We start from the raw sequence: 11,731 nt of genomic DNA on the forward strand, positions 1-11,731 counted from the left end.
TCACCACTTGAAATGTTTCAATTCACCACTGACTGTGGCAATATGGTGTTTGGTGGCGTTAGTGTTGTCATCGTATATTGGTTTGTAACCTTACTCAAGTAAAGATTCAAATCCTTACACAGCTTTCCGAATGAAATTTGTTCTAGCCTGGATGTCTGTTCTCTGTGGTAATTCCAAGTAGTGTACAGCTCGACATTCTTCATTACACCAACAAAGCTACCCAGGTAACCAATAAGCAGTTAAAATTGCATTTATTTAACACTATATGCGCCTTTAATGCAGGTCATTAAATGCTAATATGCTGTATATGCGCCATAAGTGCTAATTAAATGCAGGTTTTGGCCCAATATACGGCTGGTTAAATGCTTATCTTTCCTATCCCCAAAAAATCGAACATAAACAAAAGTATTTTCCCCTGCGCATTTCAGTCGCTTCATATTCTTTCCTTTCCATTTTTACTCACTCTCTCCTGTACGACTTTGGGGCTGTTGTTTATTTTTGCAGTTGTTTTTTTGCTGTTCCCGCTGAAATTGGGATTCGATCCCACAACCCTCTGGCTGATGATGATGCTGAACCGCGTTACAGGATGAGCTATAAAAGATCAGATAATGTGCGTTGATTTTTTGATCTATTAAAGGCTTCAGTGCCACACAAGCAGTTATTTTTCTGTGCCCGGACAATGGCTCGGACAAGTGCTGATAATCAAACCATCCACATAATACACGATGGCATAATTGGTTTCTTTTTCCATGGGATTTATTTGGAAAACATTTGTTCTCTCATTGATTTGCTTCGTTGCTACCAGTAAATGATATTACATCTGAATGGTAATGGATCCTATAGTCGTGGCACATGATTTGAAAAGTTGAAATGTGTAACAATTTTAACATCGCTTATCTCTCTTAGCAGTTTTATGGCAATAAAGTAGCAGTTAGGATGCTTATTAACCAAAAAATATCGTGCATTTGAAATGCTACACAACAGCTGTCAGATTTTAAGCAGCATTTGAATTGCTAATACAGAGCAATTCAGCAGTCGAACTGCTATGATACAGCAGCAAGCATATATAATGCAGTTTTATAGCTGAAATGCCGCTTATTTAAATGCTTATTGGTTACCTGGGTAGCCATGAAAATGGTTGACACTTCTGAGGTCATTTTGACAGACCACACACATGCACGAAAAAGACGGATCATATATTCTACTTTATCGAGCATGTTGCTGTCCTTTTCATGCTCGTATTACATCTGTCAAAATGTCCTGTGAATTGTCAGTCATTTTGAGGTTAGGTTCGTTGGTGTAATAAAGAATACAGCGGGAAGAACGACTCTAATGGGACACAGTTGTGAAAAAAAATGTTTGAATTGCTTGTGGTACGCAAAGAGCTAAACTTCATTCTATAAAGAAATCAAGAAATAAAGGTAAAGCAATACTTATTTATGTTCGAGTTGCAAAAAGTTGATTTTTTCAGCACGAGTCGTTATGCAATGATTTTTTTTTTCATTATACAACTCATTTGTGTTGCATATTGTTCATAATGCAATTCAAATAAGTTGCATAATGAAAATTGCAACTATTTTTCCTTATGAAATTCATTTTAGTTGCATAATGAATCAGTACGGAAAAATAGGTCATTATGGTACTTAAATAAGCACACGCGAGTAAATTTTAATTGCAACTTTTGATCCCGAGTCGTTTCCATCACTGCAGTGCACTGTGCGCGTTGGTGCACTTTTTCGACTTGTCCCCTGTTATACAATCTCAGCGCCGGGAGATTAAATCAATTATCGATCATAATCACGGAGTTTGTCGTCACAAAGTGACTTTAATTCCAACCTTAACTGGATGCAGCAGCTAGTAGGAGACAGGTTCTTATTATCCTTTGTTGATTGACGTCACTTTGGGAGCGAACAATCCCGGCAAAAATGAAAACATTCAGCAGACGAAGGGAAAACCTCGTGGCTCGTGCGCCACGCGCCATGCGTTCTCAAGTTGCGCCACGTGGCTCAGCACAGTGGGAGTTGGTGGTAGAAGCGGAAAAAAGAGGCTGGTAGTTTCCTACGGCGAGGAGACACGTGAAACCAATTTACAGCAATTAGTAAGTTTACATCGTGCAGTAGAAATAGCGGAATACGTTTTTTTATGGTTTGCTCTCTGAGGTTATGCATGATTAAGCGTTCGCAGCATGTGGTTGAACCATGGATTTTGCACGCAATCCTGCTGGGAAATTAGGCCGAATGTGTTTCACGACAAGAGGAGAATGGAAGAGGAAAGATTAATATGAATAAAAAGTAGATAGATAATTGCAAAGTGTCAAATTTCAACTAAGACGAAACAAGAGGTGGCCCGAAAATAAAAGCTAATGCTTTAGAAATTCATTAAATAAACTGGATCGGTTTCAAGTCGGACCGAATTTTATGTTTTTAAATGGTTTTGAAAAAAATATCCTGCTAGGACATGCTATTTTATGAATTAAAACAATGATTCTTTCATGTAATTACTGTATTTTAATATGTAGCATATGTAGGTTGTTCCAAGGGAACTCAGTAAACCTATACCGGGTTCCAGGTCACTGTGGCATTGAAGGGAATGAAATGGCAGACGAGCTTGCTAAAAGTGGTTCCGCAGAAACATTATGTGGTACATAAAACTGTACAATAAAAAATGGGCCTGAAATGCTGGGCTGAGCAGAGGGTGATATCCAGTTGGATGGATATAAAAAATTGCAATCAATCAAAACGGTTATAAATGCTTATAAAACCAAAAAGCTCATAGAGCTCAATAAGAGAGCTCCATCTACATACAATGGCCTAGTAACTGGGCAATTCTCCTTGGTATTGCTTCTGGGATTGCTTGGATTTCTTCTGGGATTTTTTCGGGAATTCCTCCAGGAGTTCCTCCACGAACACTTCTTAGTATTCCTTCAGAATTTCTCCAAGAATTCCATCGGCAATCTCTTCAGGAATTCCTCCTAAAATTCCTCCAAGAATTCCTTTAGAGATTTACCCGGGAATTTTTCTGTGATTCTTTCAGAAACAACTCCAGGGATTTTTTAAAGAAAATCCAAAGATTCCCCACTGGAACTCTTATAAGAATTACTTTAGGTGTTCCTCATGAAATTATTTCAAGAAATCCTCCAGGAATTAATCCAGTACTCCAGGGACTGTTTAACCCAGTAACATAACTAGTTAAGTAACAGTTTTTTAAGCTGAAGTTTGCTTAGGAGTGGTTTGTTCCACTCTTATACAACAAAAATGTTTGTTGGGTAGGGATTCCCTTAGGAATGCCTCTTGGAATTACTTCCGGGATTCTTCTGGGGTTTCTCCAAGAGCTCCTGTCGGGGTTCCTTAAGGATTTTTCCAAGAATTCTATCTGCGATTTCTTCAGAATTCATCCTGGGATACTTCCAGAATTCTGCAAGAGATTGCACCATAAATTTCTTCTGGAATTCTACCAGGGATTCCTCTGGGAATTATTCTAAGGAATCCTTCAGAATTTCTCCAAGAATACCATCTGCGGTTTCTCCAACCATTATTCCTGGTATTTCCTCAACAAATTCCTTTAGAGATTCCTTCGGAAATTTGTTCGGGAATTCCTCCAGGAATACTTCTAGGGATTCTTGTGGGAATTCCTGCAGGAATTTATTTAAAGCTCCTCCAGGAATTCATCTAATAGAAATTCAGGATTTCAGGATTTTTTCCAGATATTCCTCCAGGAATTGCTTCAGGGACTCCTTCAGGAATTACTCAAGCAATTCCCTAGGAGTTTTTCCAGAAGTTTATTTTGGGATTCCTGCAGGAATTCATGCAGTCATCCCCCCAGGATTTCATCCATGAATTTTAACAGAGTCTCCTCGAGAAATTCCTCCAGAAATTACCTCAGGAAATAATCTAGGAATTACTTCATACATTATGTCAGCAATTCTTCCAGGAATTTCTTCAGGGATTCCTTCAGAAATTCTTCCAGGCTTTTCTCTAGGAATACCTTCTGGAATTTTCCCAGGGATTCATCCAGGAATTCTTCCAGATTTTTCTCCAGAAATTGCGGCAGAGATTCCTCAACAATTTCAACCAGAAAATCCGCTAAGAATTCATCCGGGAACTTCTTCAGGGATTTTTCAAGGTATTTCTTCAAGATTGCTTCAAGGATTTCTCCAGGAATGACTCCAGAAATTCCTCTAGAAATTCCTTGAGAAATTCTTCCATGAATTTATCAAGGGATTTTTCAGAAATTTCTCCCAGATTCCCTCTAGAGAATCTTTTAGAAATTCATCCATAAATTGTTTCAAGATTTATCCAGGAATTCCTTCAGGGATTCCTCCAGCTATTCCCACAAGAATACCTCCAGGAATTCCTGCAGGCATTCCTTCAGGATTTTATCCAGGAACTCCTCCAGGAAACTCTCTAGGAATTACCCCAGAAATTTCTGTAGGGGTTGCTCCAGGAATTTCTCCATGAATTGATCCAGGAATTACTCTTGGACATCCTTCAGAAATTATGTCAGCTATTTCTCCAGTACACCCTCTAGGAATTTCTGCAGAAATTCTTCCAGGAACTTTTCCCGGATTACTTTCGGGAAATTTTCAGGAACTCCTCCAGATATTTCTCCAGGATTTCCTCCACAGATTGCCCCAGGAATAGCTTCAGGGATTCCTTCAGGGATTTCTCCACGAATTTCTGCAGGGATTTTACCATGGATTCCTCCAGGAAGCCCTTTGAAGATTCCTCCAGAATATCTTCCAAAAATTCCTCCAAGGATTCTTCCAAGAAATTCCTCTAAAGGAGATTTCTTTAGAAATTTTTTCCAGAAAATTTTACGAATTTTTCAGGCATTTCTCCAGAAATTTCTCCAGGGTTTTTTCCACAAATTTCCACAAGGATTTCCTCAGGAATTCCTTCTAGGGTTTCTCCAGGAATTTCTCCAGAAATTCCTTTTGAAATTCCTCCAGGAATTTCTCCCGGAATTTTTCTCAGAAATAGAAAAATAATAGATATTGAAATCTCCCAGAATTCCTCTAAAGATTTCTACAGAAATACATCCAGTAATTCTTTCAAGGATTCCTCTAGAGATTCCTCCAGGCATTCATCTAGGATTTTATTCAGGAATTTCTCCAGGAACTCCTCCTGGAATTTCTTCAGGAATTCCTTCAATAATTTATCCAGGAATCACTCCTCGACATCCTTCAGAAACTATGGCAGCAATCCCTCCAGGAATTTCTGCTGGAAATCCTCTACGGATTTCTTCAGAGATTTTTCCAGGGAATTCTCCAGAGATTTCTCCAGGAATTGCTTCAGGGATTCCGCCAGTGATTTTGCCATGAATTTCTCCAGGGATTATCCCATAGCTTTCTCCAGGAAATCCTCCAGAAATTCTTCCAGGAATTCCTCCCAGAATTCCTCTAGAGATTTCTCCAGGAATTCTTCCAGGGATTGCGTCAAAAATTCGTCCCGGAATTTCTCCAGGAATTGGTGCTGGGTCTCATCCAAGAATTCCTCCAGAGATTACGCCAGGAATTTGTTCAGAAGTTCCTCCAGGGTTCTCTCTAGATATTTTTCTAGGAATTGCTGCAGTGATTTCTCTAAAAATTCCTCTAGGATTTCCTCCAGAAATATCTTCAGAATTTTTTCTTGCGATTCCTTCCAAAATTCCTCCAGAATTTTTTCCAGAGTCCTCCCGAAATTTTTCTAGGATTTCTTCTAGGAAATCCTCAAGAGTTTTCGGCAAAAAAAATTCTGTGGATTCCTACCAGAAATTATCCAGGGATTCCTCCAGGTATACTTTCAGAAATTTCCAGGAATTCTACATAATTTCCTCCAGGCATACCTGTAGGAATTTCTCCAGGGATTCATCCAAGTGTTCCTTCAGGTATTTATCCAGAACGTCTTCCAGGGATTGCTCCGGGAATTCATCCAGATATTCTTCAAATGATTTCATCAGAAATTCCTCTCAGGTTCTCTTCGAAAATTCATTCAGAAGTTCCTGATTTACCCAAAAACTAGCTGATGATTTTCTTTATTGCTTCAAGAATTTCTGGAGGAGTTTCTCCAGCGACTAGTATTGGAAGATAAATTAAAAATAATGAATACAAAGGACATTATCCAGGGCTTCTTTCAGGAATCCTTCCAGCCGTTTCTTCAGAAGTGTACTCAGGGATTCCATTAGGAATTCTTTCAGTAAGCGAGACAATTAGTCTTCTAGGGATTTACTTTATCATATTAGTACTTGCTAAAAGTGCTTGTAGACATTTCTTCAGGGAATCCTTCAAGTATTCATCCAGAGAAGACTCTGCTGAAATTCTCCCAGGGATTCCTCCCAGAATTTCTGTAGTAAATGCACCAGGAATTCCTCTAGGAATATCTGCTTAAATTCTTCCAGACATATCTTTTTGAATAAGTTTTGGAATTTTTTCACAAATTCTATTATTTGAGACTTTACTGGAATTTCCTGCAGGAAATTCTTTAAGAATTTCTCCCTTCAGGAATTCTCATAGGAATAACTCGAGAGCTTCTTCCAGTGACAGTTTCAAGGCTTTTACAAGAATACCTTCAAAAATTATTCAAAGGATCCATCCAGGAATACGTCAATTGTAATTTCTATAGGATTATGCTCTGGATGAGTATATGCAGTACATGAGTATGTAATATAAATTAATCTTTAAGGAGGTTTCGGCAAGGATGTACTCGTTACAATTCAACTGAAGGTTTATTCTCAGAGGAATAGAGATCCAACACACTTATTTCTGAATTACCTGTTCGGTACTTTTTTGACGAGATTAGAACAACAGTACGATCTCGGTAGTTTCGGTAATCGATTTTACTGAGGTTCAGTAAAACAAGTGCCAAAATCGTATGGAAAAGGTAAACAATGTATTTTTCTGAACGAGTTCGGTGCTCAGCAGTTCTGATCTCGTAAAAAAATTACCGAACTCGGTAATCTAAATTAAGTGTGAAGACATTCCAAGATTGCTAATAAGCATAGAGAAACTGGATAATTAAATACTGAAAGGGAAGACATTATGTAGACAATTTGAAAAAAATCTCCGGGTTTCCAATGTTCTCCTGAAAAAAAAAAACATATTGAAGGAAATCATGAAGAGAATTCTGGGTTAGTCCTCAAAAGAGTTCGTAATTTCCAAAAGAGTTCAGCTATAATTTCTTACGAATGATTTGTAGATATTAACAAATAAAATTCGGAGCTCCACAAGAAATAGCGCACGAGTGAACAAATCTTCCAGAAATCATTCCAGAATAAAAATTTAAATCCTACTTAGAAAGTTTATTTATTGTTTTACTTCTTATTATTCATCAGGAATAAAAATATTCATTTACTGAACTTCGGTAATCGAGCGTGCAGAAATGTTCGGTAATGCATTCCCGAACTGCTTGTGAAAGTTTGACAGCTGAGCTTTCTCCTAGTTTACAGCCCAGTCGGCAATCTGAACATTTACCGAGATTTTTGCCGAGCTCTCAGCTGTTGGATTCTCGGCTATTTATTTTGCTGACCTCGATGAAATAAATTAAGTGTGACATGCATGTCGTACATCATAAAACAGGGGGATGACCAGGCCGAAACATCAAAAAAAAGCAGAGAAATACCGGTAATACCCACAAAACTAAAGCTGTTATGCCGTTCGACGACCTTATAGGGTCCCTCGTAAGGACGTTGCAGCGAACGTCTAACTGCGTCGATGCGGACGAACACGTGGTCACACTTTTGCAGATCTTTATGGACGAAAACCGTCGACTTGGCATGATGATGGCTTGGTGGAGGTCGTAGTCTAGAAAACGTATCGTGCAGAGTCTTTGCAAATTCTGATCGATCGACAGAATTCGGCGGCGGATCGAAAAATTCGCCAGGAACACGTAGAGGTTGGCCGTACAGCAAATCCGCCGAAGAACACTTTAAGTCATCTCGGAATGCAGTTCTCAAACCGAGGAGCACCATGGGTAATTCGTCACTCCAGCGATTGACATTCTTGCACATAAGGGCCGATTTGAGAGTCCGATGAAACCGTTCTACCATCCCGTTAGACTGTGGATGATAGGATGTCGTCCTGATGTGATGCGTTCCCAAAATAGCGTTCAACTCCCGGAACAAATCGGATTCGAACTGGCGACCCTGATCCGTCGTGATTGTTTCCGGGGTTCCAAAGCGAGAGATCCAATGATGTGTCAAGGCTCGGGCAACTGTTGGTGCTGTCATATCCGGCAGTGGGATGGCCTCGGGCCACCACGTGAACCGATCCACAACTGTTAAAAGATAACGATGCTCATTCGACGGTGGCAATGGCCCCACGAGGTCAACATGAATGTGGCGGAACCTGCACTTTGGTAGGTCGAAGCATCCCAATGGGGACACAGTGTGGCGATTCACTTTTGATAGTTGACATTCCTGGCACTCTCGGACGAACTGGTTGATGTCTCGCTTCATTGAGGGCCAAACGAAACGTTCAGACACGAGCCGCCTTGTTGCTCGAGTTCCAACGTGCGCCATACCGTGTAGTTGGCGAATTACTGCGAAGCGATGTTTGGCTGGAATGAAAGGACGTACTTTGTTTTTAATCGAGACATCACAATATATAGGCCGGGACAGGTTTGAAATGCGGATGGGTTCCATTTTGAGCGTTGAAGATTGTTGAAGTCGTTCCAATTCTTCATCGTTGACTTGGTCCTCTGCAATGGATGAGAAGTTGATCGAACTGACTGCTTCAATTCGAGATAAGGCATCAGCAACAGTGTTGTCCATACCGCTCACATGGCGTATATCGGTCGTAAATAAGGAGATGTATCGCAAATATCTTTCTTCGTGTGGTAACCGACTGTTGGTATTGACGCTCATAGCATTTGTGAGCGGCTTGTGGTCGGTGAAAATAGTGAAATTTCTTCCTTCCAGAAAGTAACGGAAATATTTCACCGCCATTTTCATGGCCGTTAGCTCACGACCAAAAGTTGAATATTTCCGCTGTGATTCCGAGAATTTTTCGGAATAGAAGCCCAGAGGTTGCCATGAGCCTGCAGAAAATTGTTGTAGAACGGCTCCAGCTGCCAAATTCGAAGCGTCAATCATTAAGGCTAACGGTTTGTTGGAATCCGGATAATAGAGCAAAACTGCATCTGCCAGAGACTCTTTACAACGCTCAAAAGCAAGTAAAGAGGATTTACTCCACTGTAACTTCCTTGTATCGTTTTTCTTATTATCGGGAATCATTTTTCGAAGCTCCAGTTGGTGGTCGACTGCTTTTGGTATGAACCGCTTGTATACATTTATCAACGCGAGAAACCGACGTAGTTCTTTCACGGTAGTCGGGAGTTTGTAATTCGACACCGCTTCGACTTTTGATGGAAGTGGACTGATTCCATCTTGGTTCACCAAGTACCCAAGAAATTCAACTTCGGATTGGGCAAAACGGCTTTTGGTAACGTTGATAACCAATCCATATCTTTGCAAACGCTCGAAAACGATTCTTACATGTTTCTCGTGTTCTTGCGGGCTTGCTGATGCAATGCAAACATCTTCTATGAACACTACCACAAAGTCCAAATCGCCCAATACCTTGTTCATAAATCTCTGGAAAGTCTTGCTAGCATTACAGAGACCGAACTGCATACGAGTAAACTCGAAAAGTCCGAAAGGTGTGATTACCGCAGTTTTCGGTATGTCAGCTTCTTCGACTGGTATTTGGTGGCAGCCTCTTTCAAGGTCAATAACGGTGAAAATAGTCTTACCTTGAAGTGAATGAAGCAAGTCGTGCACATGTGGAACAGGATACCGGTCTGGAGTGGTCACCTTATTCAGTTGCCGATAGTCACCGACAAATCTCCATTGCCCGTCCTTCTTCGGGACACAGTGAAGTGGGCTTGCCCAACTGCTTTTCGAAGGCCGACAGATGCCCAGCTCCATCATCAACCGGAACTCCTCTTTGGCAGCTTTCATTTTATCCGGATGCATGCGACGGGCCTTGCATGCCAGCGGGGGACCTTTGGTGACGATGTGGTGGGAAACCTCATGTTGTACTTCGTTTCGCACTGTTGCTGGCAGAGTGATTTGGCGGTATTCAGCAAGCAGCCCGTGAAACGGATGATTCCCTTCGATGGTAGTTATGCTATGTACAGTAGTTGTCATCACACTGCCCACGGATCGTAGCTTCGTTGTGGTATCGATTAGAGTCTTGTTTTGTAGATCCACCAGCAGACCGAAGTGCGCTAAAAAATCAGCACCGATTATAGCGTGGCTTACGTCTGCTACCAAAAAGTTCCACGCCAGCTTCCTCCTCAGACCAAGATCTGTCGAAACGAACTTGGAAGAATATGCCTTTATCGATGTTCCATTAGCGGCGTGCAGTAGGAACGAGATGGGGCCGTTGAGACGGTCTATTCTAGTCGCAGGTATGATTGAAACGTCAGATCCCGTATCCACGAGAAATCGTATGCCGCTGGTTCTGTCATAAAGCAGGAGTCTTCGGCTTGAAAACAACTCGCCCACCTCCGCCGATTCAGGTGAGCGTTCCTCTAGTTTTTTGACTCATCAAATTGGCACGGCTTCCTGCAGCGATCAGCCTGCTGTCCGAACTTCCGATGGTACCAGCACAACTCCGCACTTGCACTGTTGTTTCGGATCCTTGAACGAGCTCTACGACGACTTCCGGAAAACTGCTGCAACCGGCGAACTTCCGTGCTGAGAACCTACAATTGTTCTTTAAGATTATCCATCTGATCAAACACCGTATTGGGAGCTGGATTCGTTAGCGGATTCGCTGCAACAGCGGCAACCCGCGGGATCTCAGTCAGCTTGTCCGCCATCTCCGCTAGCTTGGGTAATGTTCCGTCGCTGATCGTTAGCACTGGACGAATATGCTGAGGCATACGTTGGAGAAACAGCATTTTCAAGAGATCGTCGTTGACATTCAGACCGGCTGCCAGCTCTTGCATTTTTGCTAAAAGGTGGGTCGGACGCATGTCGCCGAGATCCGATGATCCAAGAAGACGTTCCAGGCGAGTTTGGGGGGAAAGCGCAAACCGAGAGACCAAGCGATCCTTGATGGCCATATACTTGTCCACCTGCGGCGGATTCGAGACCAGATCGGCTACATGGCAAATCACCGATTGATCAAGTTTAGCCACGATATGGTAGAACTTGGTGTCGTCTTTCGTTATATTCCCCAGGATGAACTGCGCCTCGGCTTGGGCAAACCACATTTCCGGGTCACTTTTCCAAAATTCCGGAAGCTTGATTGAAACTGCAGCGGCTGCGCCTTGTTGATTTGCAGCGTTTGCTGTTTGTTGATTCGAGCTGCCCGTATTCATGTCGGTTTGAGGTTAGGTTGAAGGAGCAGCAGGAAAAACGAAAAATCCAACGACACAGGCGCGAACCGAACGCACACCGAACCGGAAATCACGTCGGGGTCACCAATGTGGGGGATGACACCGGAAGAAGTAAATAATGCGAGCGTTTAAAACTATAAAACTTGATTTATTCTCTCGAATCGAATACAGCGTGTTTTCCTCGAGTCGCGAACGATGACAATGTTGACGACAACAACTCTCTCTGTAGGGTGGCTCTTCAAACTAGGGTGCGTCCATTTGATACCCATACATGCATAATACATGCATTCTTTTTGAAAATATCAATCACAGATGTGAATTAAATTATATTTTCTAAATTTGTATTTTGTATGAGAACTTATTGGACACGGTGTAAGTCTTAATCTAAAATAGAGAAATTTATTTATAAA

This window comes from Aedes albopictus, chromosome 2 (genome assembly GCF_035046485.1).
Source record: "Aedes albopictus strain Foshan chromosome 2, AalbF5, whole genome shotgun sequence".
NCBI classification, from domain to species: Eukaryota; Metazoa; Arthropoda; class Insecta; order Diptera; family Culicidae; genus Aedes; species Aedes albopictus.